Here is a 10,588-nt window from a genome sequence, read left to right on the forward strand (position 1 = left end):
AGATTGTAGCCGAGCATTTGAATGATCTCAAAAGTGTATTTGAGATACTGAGGAGACATAAGTTGCATCTCAATGCTTTGAAGTGTTCTTTTGGCATCAGCTTTGGTAAATTTTTGGGCTGTATGATCACGCACCGTGGAATTAAGGTTAATCCTGACTAGATTAAGGCAATAAATGATTTACGGTCTCTTCAAAATCCTAAAGAAGTATAGAAGTTGGCTGGGATGACTGCTGCCCCGAATAGATTTATTTCTTAGTCAATAGATAAATGTAGACCGTTCTTTCAGCTCCTTCACAAATGGAGGGGATTTGAGTGGACCGAAGTGTGTAACCTCGCCTTTGAAGAATTAAAGGATTGTCTGTCTCGACCACCTATTCTATCTAGACCTGAAAAAGAAGAAGTCCACTTTGCCTACATTACAATGACATGTCATGCAGTGAGTTTGGTTTTGGTAAGGATGGAGAATGGGGTACAAAAACTAGTCTATTATATGAGTAAGTCATTACAAGAGGCAAAAGTTCGTTATTTTCCATTAGAGAAAGCCATTTTGGCCATAGTGCACGCAACGAGAAAGCTCCCTTACTATTTCTAGGCGTACACCATTGTAGTCCTTACTCAACTCCCTTTACAGTCATTACTTTGGAGATCTGATTATACGGAAAGGGTTGCTAAATGGGAGACAATTTTAGGAGCATTTGATATAAAGTACATGCCTCGTACTGCTATCAAAGGGAAAGTTCTTGCAGATTTGGTGGCAGAATTTACTAAATGCCGAACAATGTTTGGAACCAAGGGGGAAGAGTTAGGAGAGGTACAAGTTCTAATAGTTTCTACCCACAAACATCCGACTTGGAAGCTTTACGTTGATGAGGTGGCTAACCAAAGGGGGTCTGGAGTTGGGATAGTGATAATGTCCCCAGAGGGAATTACTATTGAGAAATCCTTGATGTTGGGCTTTTCAGCCACTAATAATGAGGCTGAATATGAGGCCTTGTTGACTAGCGTAGTCATGGTGAAGAAACTGGGTAGAAAAGTTGTTGAGGTCTTTTCAAATTTGAGGTTAGTTGTCGAGCAAGTTAAAGGTGAGCTAGAGGCTAGGGACCATAGGATGTAGGGGTATCTTGGTAAAGCTTGGCAACTACAATCTGTTTTTGAGTCTTTCTCCATACAACAGGTTTTGAGGAGCAAGAATATTCATGCAAAATCTTTGGCGACCTTGGCAACCTCTTCTAAGTAGGGTCTTCCTCGGGTCATCCTCGTTGAGGATTTATCAAGGCCTACTGAGCTAGAAGTGATGAAGGTCGGAGTACACTAGATACGAGTTGGTCCTAGTTGGATGGACCCTATAGTTTTCTTCTTGAAAAAGGAACATAACCTCCTTAAAATAGAGAGGCAGAGAAAATACAAAGTAAAGCTCCACGTTTATGGCTGTTCGAGGAATAGAGATTATATAAGTTCTCTTTTTTAGGACCGTGCTTACTTTGTGTCCATCCAGAGGCAGTGGAGCCACTTTTGGAGGAACTACATGAAGTAATCTGTGGAAGTCATACAAAAGGTAGATTGTTGTCACATAGGGCTCTTACTTAGGGTTATTGGTGGCCGAGTATGCAAAAAAAAAGCACAAGATTATGTTAAAAAGAGTGATTAATGCCAAAGGTTTTCTTCAAACATTCATCAGCCTGGGGGCATATTGAATCCTTTGTCTAGTTCGTGGCCATTTGCACAATGGGGTTTGGATATTGTAGGGCCATTTCCCAGAGCAATGGGAAATGGCCCTACAATATCGGAATTGATTACTTCACAAATTGGGTAGAAGCTGAGCTGTTGTCTAATATCAGGGATGTTGATGCAAAGAAATTTGTATGGAAGAATATTGTTACTCGATTTGGGATTCCCCATACTCTTATCTAGGACATTGGGCTTCAATTTGACAGCAAGGCTTTCAGGAGGTATTGTTGTGAACTTGGCATTAGGAATAGATACTCAACCCCAGCCTATCCGTAGGGGAATGGGCAGACTAAAGTAATTAATAAGGTCATAGTTAATGGGCTGAAGAAAAGGTTAGATGAAGCAAAGGATAGATGGGTTGAAGAGCTCCCACATGTTCTTTGGACATATCGAACAACTCCTCACCATTTAACTAGGAAAACACCATTTTCCATGACATATGGTTTTGAGGCCGTGATCCCTTTAGAGACTGGGTTTTCGATGTTAAGGACAAGCCTGTTCACTCTCAACAACAATGATCAATTACTACAGAAGAGCCTGGATTTAATCAACGAACAAAAAGAAGTGGACATGGTCCAGTTGGCACATTATCAGCAAAAGCTCAATTAGGGGTATGATATAGGAGTGAAGGTCAGACCATTAGCATCGGGGGATTTGGTGTTAAGAAAGGTAGTGGGAATTGCAAAGAACCCATCCTAGGGAAAACTATGACCTAACTAGGAGGGGCCATTCCGCATCATTTTGGTGGCTAGGATAGGAGCTTATTTTTTGGAGGATTTAGATGAAAATGTTGTACCACATTTGTGGAATGTAAATAACATTCAAAGGTACTATTATTAATGAAAGGCAATCTTGCCATCTTTTATCTTAATTATTACTGCTTAAGTTCTTTCCTATTTCCCTAAGTGTTAAACAGAACCTCGGTCATGCCTAGTTCCTCGAATCACATACCTTGGGTAAATTAATGCTTTTTATTTCTCTAAGTGTTAAACAGAACGGTCATGCTTGGTTCCTCGGACCACATACCTTGGGTAAATTAATGCTTTTTATTTCTCTAAGTGTTAAACAGAACATTGATCATACCTAGTTCCTCGAACCACATACCTTGGGTAAATTAATGCTTTCTATTTCTTTAAGTGTTAAACAGAACCTCGAAAATTCCTGGCTCCTTGGACCATATACCTTGGGTAAATTAATACTTTTATTTGTTTAAGTGTTAAACAGAACCTTGGTCATGCCTGGTTCCTCAGACCACTTACCTTGGGTAAATTAATGCTATTTATTTATTTAAGTGGTAAACATAATTTTCAGTTATGCATGGCTCCTTAGATTATACATCTTGGGTGCATTAACACCGTTTATTTGATTAAGTCTCAGGTACATAAGTATTTCATTAGGTATTTCTTTGCTTTGTTGCTTGGATTTATGTGAGTACGCTAGAACAGTGTTATGTCAGTTGACATTCTTTGGGGACTTACATTTCATTTTCATATGTTCAAACATAACCATGATTAAGATAAGATTGTTAACAATGTGAATTATGCTTTAAAAAAAAAGTGTAATAGTAGTACATACTTTGAAGGAACCGAAACTTTTAATTAAATCATGGGATCTTCCCTTGGTAAAGTAAGGGGAGTACATTGCACTCTTTGTCATTCTCTTTCTAAAAACAACATAACCAAAAAAAAAATTTAAAAAAAAAATAACGAAAATACTAAGGAGTAATGGGGTCCTAACTGCTAGTGGATGGTGGAGGATCAGTCTTAGTTGTTGGTGGTGGCTCTGAGTGCTCAGCCTCCTTTCTTTGGGAAACCTCTTTTTCTTTTGATGCCTTTGTCGGTTCCGAAGTGGCTTTTGTGGTACCCACACCAGCAGGTTGAGTAACTGCAGAAGCTTCAGCAGTAGATTGAGCAATGGTAGAGGCTTCGGTAGTAGGTTGAATAGTTGTAGGAGCCTTGGGAGTAGATTGGGTGGTTGTGAGAGCTTTAGGAGCAGTGGTTGCTTGGGAGGTTGGTAGGGCTACTATTCACAGCGCTGGAGGGTAGAAAATATTCTCTAACTTCCTCATATCCGAGGAAGCTTCTACTCAAGCCAAGTTCAATGCCTCGGTCCATACTTAAAGATAATAACCTCGACAGACTCCTATAACCTGGGCTTTTAGAGCATCCTCTGTTTCCTTCACCCCAGTGTCATAGCCAGACTACTTATCCTTTTTGAGAGCTTCCACTTTCTTCTCCAGCTCTTTCTTCTAAGTTTCAATCTGCTCGCGGGCAAAGGCCAACTGTTCATTGGCCCTGTAAAGCTGCTGACATTGATCCTCAGCTTGTTTCTCAATGCCGGCCAAGGTGGCTTCAGTGCTTTTTCACTCTCTATCTGCCTCGGTCAACTTTGTGCTGAGGTCTTTAATCCTTTATTCAGCCATGGCTAGCATCTTGACGGCAATTATCCGGGGTGCCTCCTCATCTTTGCATTGGGCATGGGCCTAATCCCACCCATTCCTCAACGATGTTGGTTGTTTGGATTGCCTGGAAGATAGTAATAATGTGAGAAATAGTCTAGAAGTATAAAATACATATGTGTGTGATTCATAAAATAAATGGAAGGATGTACCATTGCCAAGTCCCTTTTCAGAGTCAAGAAGACCTCGTGCTTTTTTAGGATCCTCAGATCAGCCATGTCATAGGGTAGGAGTAGGGGACTGCTCCAAAGCGTCGGCCACATAGCCCGCTTTTCCCTTTTGGAAATCCCTAATGGAAGAATCCACCGAGAGTAGGCTCCATCCAATTCAAGTGATGGGTTCCAAATCGGAACCCTAGGATGGCGCTCAAAGACCACCTCCATGCTTGAGCCCTCTGCCCTAGTTTTTCTCTGTGCTCCTTTAGCAATCTTTGCTCCCTTCTGGGCTTGAGGTCCTTTGGGGCAATCTCACCATCCTTGGACATCTCCTTACTCTTCTTCTCCCTCTTCCTTTTCTTTTCTGGTTGTTCGGAAGGGGAAGTACGGGTAGGAAGGGGAATCAGGGACCAAGGTTTGATGGCTACCTTGGGTGTGGACTCCCTCGTATGTGATTCTAGCAGCTCGAGGAGACTGGTGTCCTTTCTGCGTTGAAGCACAATAGCTTCTGGTACGTCGGATGGTTCTTGGCTGCCGCTAACTTGGATGGAAGGTAGATGTCTAAAAGTGGTGCTTAGGACTTTGTAGGAAGCAGTTGATCAAAGACCTCAAAATCTTCTTCAAAGTCTAGAAATTCAATTACTCTGACTGTTTCTTCTTCGGGAGCTCAATGTGAGGAGGTTGCTCCTTCCTTGGTAACACGTTGGGTGGGCATCTCAACCTAGTGGGTATCTTCAGGTAGAGGGCTAGCAAGGAACACAAGTAATGCGATATTGATTTGCTGTAGCCGAGGATCCTTCGCCTTGATGACATACTTGGGGGATTGAAAACTGGCCAAGATGGGCTTATATCTGAGGATGACGTGAGCGGCGCATAGCTATCCGTCCATGTGGAGGAAGATCTTGGATTAGAGTATCCTAGAGAGATCAGGTTCACTAACAAAGTTGAAATTGGGGGCTGTGAAATTATTATCTATAGAAATTTGAAAAACAAAAGTATAATTAGAAAAGGGACTTTCTAAAACTATAAGAAAAGAAAGAAGAGACCATGAAATTAAAGTGTTCACTGTTAAAAAAAAGGGTACTTAAACCTAAAACACCCCACCTGGTTGCCCCTCTCGTGTTGGATAATGAAGACCATCATGCCACTCACCCGAGACTATCAAAAAACCTTGGTCTATGCCTTGTTAGATCCGGGGAGACACAAGGTAGGCCTGACTTCAGGGACCCTAATTTTGAGGTAGTACCCCATACTCTTAAGGTGTTGGTAGTTATACACCCAGTTGACATCATGATGGGTGAGGTTTACCCCCATCTTTTCATTAAGGGTGTCCACACTACCTAATATCCTAAATAGGTTTGGGGAGCATTGGGTCAGGCAAAGTCTTTGGGCAATCAGAAAATCCCTAGTCACCCTTACCATAGGGATTTTCATTCCTCCCTCTATAAAAGCGATCATAGGGATCACCACAGCCCCCTTTGATCTTAGAGCATGCCATTCGCCAAGAAGGAAATGTCATATAAAGACCCTAGGTGAGATATTGTACCGAGCCTTAAAGCTCTCTATGCCCTCGAGAGTATCTACTAAGTTAGTAAACCTACCCATCTAAGGAGTAAAAGAGGACTGTTGAAGAGTGAGGTGGAGAATAGGAGGCCGAGGAGGAAAGGATCCTAAAAGTTAATGTACGAGCTAAAGGGTACTTACAGTAGGAAAGGAGCACCTCAAACCACTTCTTGAAAGATTTAGGATTCTAAAAATGGAGGAACTGACATCTCCACACACTTTATATAAGAAGGAAGGATAAGCGGGAAAGTTCTCGCTTAAATTTCTATGGAAGATCTCTACTGTAGGGTTCTCATCGCACCATAGAACGTGGGGAATAGGGCGTCTTGTAAAGCAATTAATGGGGTGTCACAAATGTCGAAGCGTCAGGAACATGTATAGAGTAGGTGAAAAGATGTTACCACATGGGAATGTTCATTGAATGTGTGAAGCTTAGAAACCAAAGTCAAAACCCCATTTTCCTCGGAAGAGAAAAAGGGTGGAGTTTTGAGGGGCTATTGTGGGGATAAAAGAACCGAGTAGGAGTATTGGGTCGTGGAACATGCCCGAGGATATAAGGGATCCTGAGGATGGTCGAACAATAAAATAAGTATATGGGTTAACGGGACGAGGACAAGGACATATAGTAACAAACAAGTGGTGTCTCTTGAGGAGCCAAACTTCCTTGGGAAATGTTGTGGAAGGTTGGAACCAGACTACCTAGAGAATACCATGCGAGAGGCAACCATACTTCTTAGGATAAGATTCAAAGAAAGGAGTCAATAGTAAACTAAGAAATATCTGAGAAGAATACTGCTACCACCATATTAAATGTTTGGTACCTAACCAACTAGCCGCATTTATGTGGAAATTACGCCTGAACAATGATGTTTAATCTTATAGCTACATACAAAGTTTCCAGGAGGGTTCTAATGGGACAAGCATCCAGGAGACCACCTACATAATCAACAAGTGGAAGGCTGGGATCGAAAAGAGTAAGACTATATAAGGGAATGGAAAAGAGTAAGACTATATAAGGGAATGGACTCCATGAAAAAGGGGGCATGTAATCTGAGAGAAAAAGAAACAACACCTTGTACTTAGAAAAAGCTTGAGAAAATATAAGAACACTTCATCCTCGGACTTGACCGAGGAGTGTTATTCCCTTCGAATTGTGTTTTCTTATCCTTCTGGCACGAATCCAATCTATTGTGGCCCATACTTGATTTACTAAGTCTTTTACCTGTAAAATCCACTCTCTAACAAATATATTGATTTGGGCTTGTTGGGCTATCATCCATTTTCGTTGGGCTGAGGATCTAATTCTAGCCCTTACACACACACACACACACACATATATATTTTTAGTAATTTTAGCAATTTTGTTTTATAAAATTACACTTTGGCCCCTTAATAATATCATTAATTCTTTTGAGAGTAATGCTATAGTCACAAAATTTTCTACAATATTTTTACAAACTGTTGAAGAAGCAATTTTTTATTGGTTTGTGTCTAGACTTACTACTTTCATCACTTTTTTACATAACAATAACCACTATCCACATCAGCAATTTATAAAAATGTTTATAACTCTAGAATTTTCCTCCTTTTAAAGCTTATAAAAAATTTATAGATCTAAAATTTAAGACAAAATATACCAACCTAGAAAAATAAGCCCTACAATAGCAAAAGAAAGGCCTAATCAACCAATTTTACTCAAAACAAAAAATTTTAAACAAACTAATTTGGTCCTTACCCAACAGTACACATCAAAGACACTAAAATAAATAAATAAATAAACCCTCTACGACTAAATAGCAGATCCAGAGGCTAGAACCACAATACAAAGTTAGCAGCAAAACTGCTCCCCTAATTCCAAATCCTAGCTCCGTCCCTGATTTTTTCTTTCACATAATGATTGAAATAAACAGAGGGATATTCCATTTATTTATTGCATGCAAAACTCTTATAACCTAAGCGTACTCCAGTTTGCCGTTTGCTAACAAGCTCCATTTTTTCCTGTTCTCTTCTTTCTGTACTTTTTTTGTTCCAAGTACAGATAGATTCTTAAAGAATTACCAACCACACAATGGGGCTTGGTTAAAAGACTCCTTTATAGTAATGCAAGTTTGTTGATCAACTCTTACATACTGAGCATATGATTCACATCTATTGGTATCTGTTGCAGAGGTGGATGCGTTGTATGCCATTGTCGTGCTTGCAAGGCGCTAAAGATTTTCTTTAGAACACTTTGGTGAATCCATTTACATAATTTTTTAATTATGCCATGCAAGTACTCACCCATTGAAAGCAAAATGCAAGCAGTATATAGAACAAATTGCAAGCAGTCTGGGAGCAAGATAGAAGCTAATGAAACCAATGAGAAGGAACCAAACAAGCTCATGAAGCAGCACAATACACGGGAAAATTTAGAAGTGGGACGTTGAGGAGAGAATGCAAGCTCGGCTCCATATGTCGAACAATATAGAAGCAAACTAACAATAGCAACCATCATGGTTTTAGGGTGCGTTTCAAAAGGAGAGTAGGACTTCCCTTCAAATTTCACCTCTATCAAGTTGACAAGAATGGGAACAATAAAAACAAGAATGACATGGCGAGAAGATGGCGAGGTAAGAGCTTGTTGTGCAATATTGCATCTTAGAATGTTAAATGTGACACCACAAGGAAATTGTGCATGGGAGAAGAGACTTCCCCATTGATGGCCAAGAAATGTGTTTGCCCTTGCAACACTGTCCATGGAATTCTTTACTACCAAACTTAATTATATTAGTAATAAGTGTTTCAAGATTGAGGCAAAAAAGAGGACAAACTCGATTACCACCTAAGAATACCAAAAGACAAAACATGTAGATGAATTAGGAAGCAATGTTATGGGAGTTATTTATAAGAATGAATTTACACCCCTAAAAATCAGAAACATGACTAATATACCTCAATTGATAAAGTGAAACAAGGATATGCTTGATACCTACGTGTACGGTCTATATGCAGTGGTACGACAAAGTGGAACGAAGGGAGTTCAAAGATAACCCCACTTGTTATTGGTGATGTAGGTCAGTTAATTAGTTTAAGCACTTACAAGGAGGTTTATTTGTGGTTGAGGTTTTCTTTTGTCAAGGAAATTCAGTGCTACTGTTACATTTCTACATACATATATTGATATAATATGCAAACCCCACTTGCTCCAAACCGCACAGCCAGGGCAGCAATCAAAATGTTTTAAGGTTTTGGTCATTGAAACTGACACCTTCAAGTCAACCTTATTGGTGTTAGGAGTGAGGTAAAAAGAGAGTGACCGACTCTTTGATATATTTTTTTTTTCATGGTTGGACTTTCCCCGTAAGAAAAGCCAGTGACATTGACTTGTTCATATTTCTTCTTCTATGAGTGCCATTCCTGGAAGGACACAGGAGAAAGCAAGAATCATGCAAAGATCAATAAAAACTAAAGATAAAGGAGTCATTTTCATTAACCTTTTTGAGTGACAGAAAATGTTAGGTAACCTCAACTAAACGCATGCTTGGGATGACAAATGGAAGAATATAAATCCTTTAAAATATATTGTTGATTTCAAGGATGAGATAAGGTAATAAGCAAATGTGTAACAACCCATTATAGCAAGATATTGTTCCCCATTAGTTCGTCTTCATTTTATGTTTCAAGGTTAGAGTAACTATAGAGATATTACAAATTTTTTTATATAATTTTTCAAACTGATGTATTATCAAGAAAAATAGATAATTCAAATATTTATTTATTATATTTTTGAAGTATAATATTCATTTTCAAATTAGTTTCTAAATTTGTATAATTTTGATACATAGTACCCTTTATCATTTGAAGATTACTATGGAATTTTGCAATGAAATAACAATCATAATTTTTAGGCCCTAACTTAAAATGGTTTCCCATATCACCCAAAAAAAAACAAACTATTGTTACTTCCTTAATTACATATTATTTAAGTGCCCAACTTTTCTGATCTTATTACTCCTGTAACCTTGTCGATCATCTTTCCTATAAATACCATATTTTGTTCGTCCACGATTTGTGTCGGATTCCTAAAATTCTAAAATTATCAACTTTTCACCATGGGACCGTGGGAACATCTAGATTGACATGCTACAACCAGTTCGGGCATCAGAGCACTTAAAGTGCCTTTTTGGTCAAATTGACCAAAATGTCCCTGGTCAACCGCAAGTTGACCAAAAATCAAAGTAGATAAAATCACCCCAAAACTACATTTTTTTTCATGTTCCAACATCAAACTCGAGCTATTCAGAGATTTTGTTTCAACTTTAATCAACTATGACCAAGTTTGACCCAAGGTTGACTACCGAGGGAACCAGAAACTCTAATTTTGATTCATCCAACAGAATGGGTTGAAATTAATGCCATTGCGAATATTATTGAATTTCCTTTCCAACGACTATTCACAGGTCGAAATCAAAGTTAAAATGGTTGAGATATCTTGAAAACTGTGTCGGGCATTAGCTTGCTTCCTAAGACCATAACTTTTGATCAAACCATTAAATTTATATTTTGTCAAGTGTTTTGGAAACTAGGCATCCATACCTTTCGAGGACACCAAGATCAGCTCAATCGGAGTTAGAGAAGGCCTTCACTAAAATATGGAATAGAAAAAGGTGGAAATGCTAATGTCAGCAATCAGCCCCGGTGCAC

Source organism: Quercus lobata, chromosome 1 (assembly GCF_001633185.2).
Source record: "Quercus lobata isolate SW786 chromosome 1, ValleyOak3.0 Primary Assembly, whole genome shotgun sequence".
Taxonomy (NCBI): domain Eukaryota; kingdom Viridiplantae; phylum Streptophyta; class Magnoliopsida; order Fagales; family Fagaceae; genus Quercus; species Quercus lobata.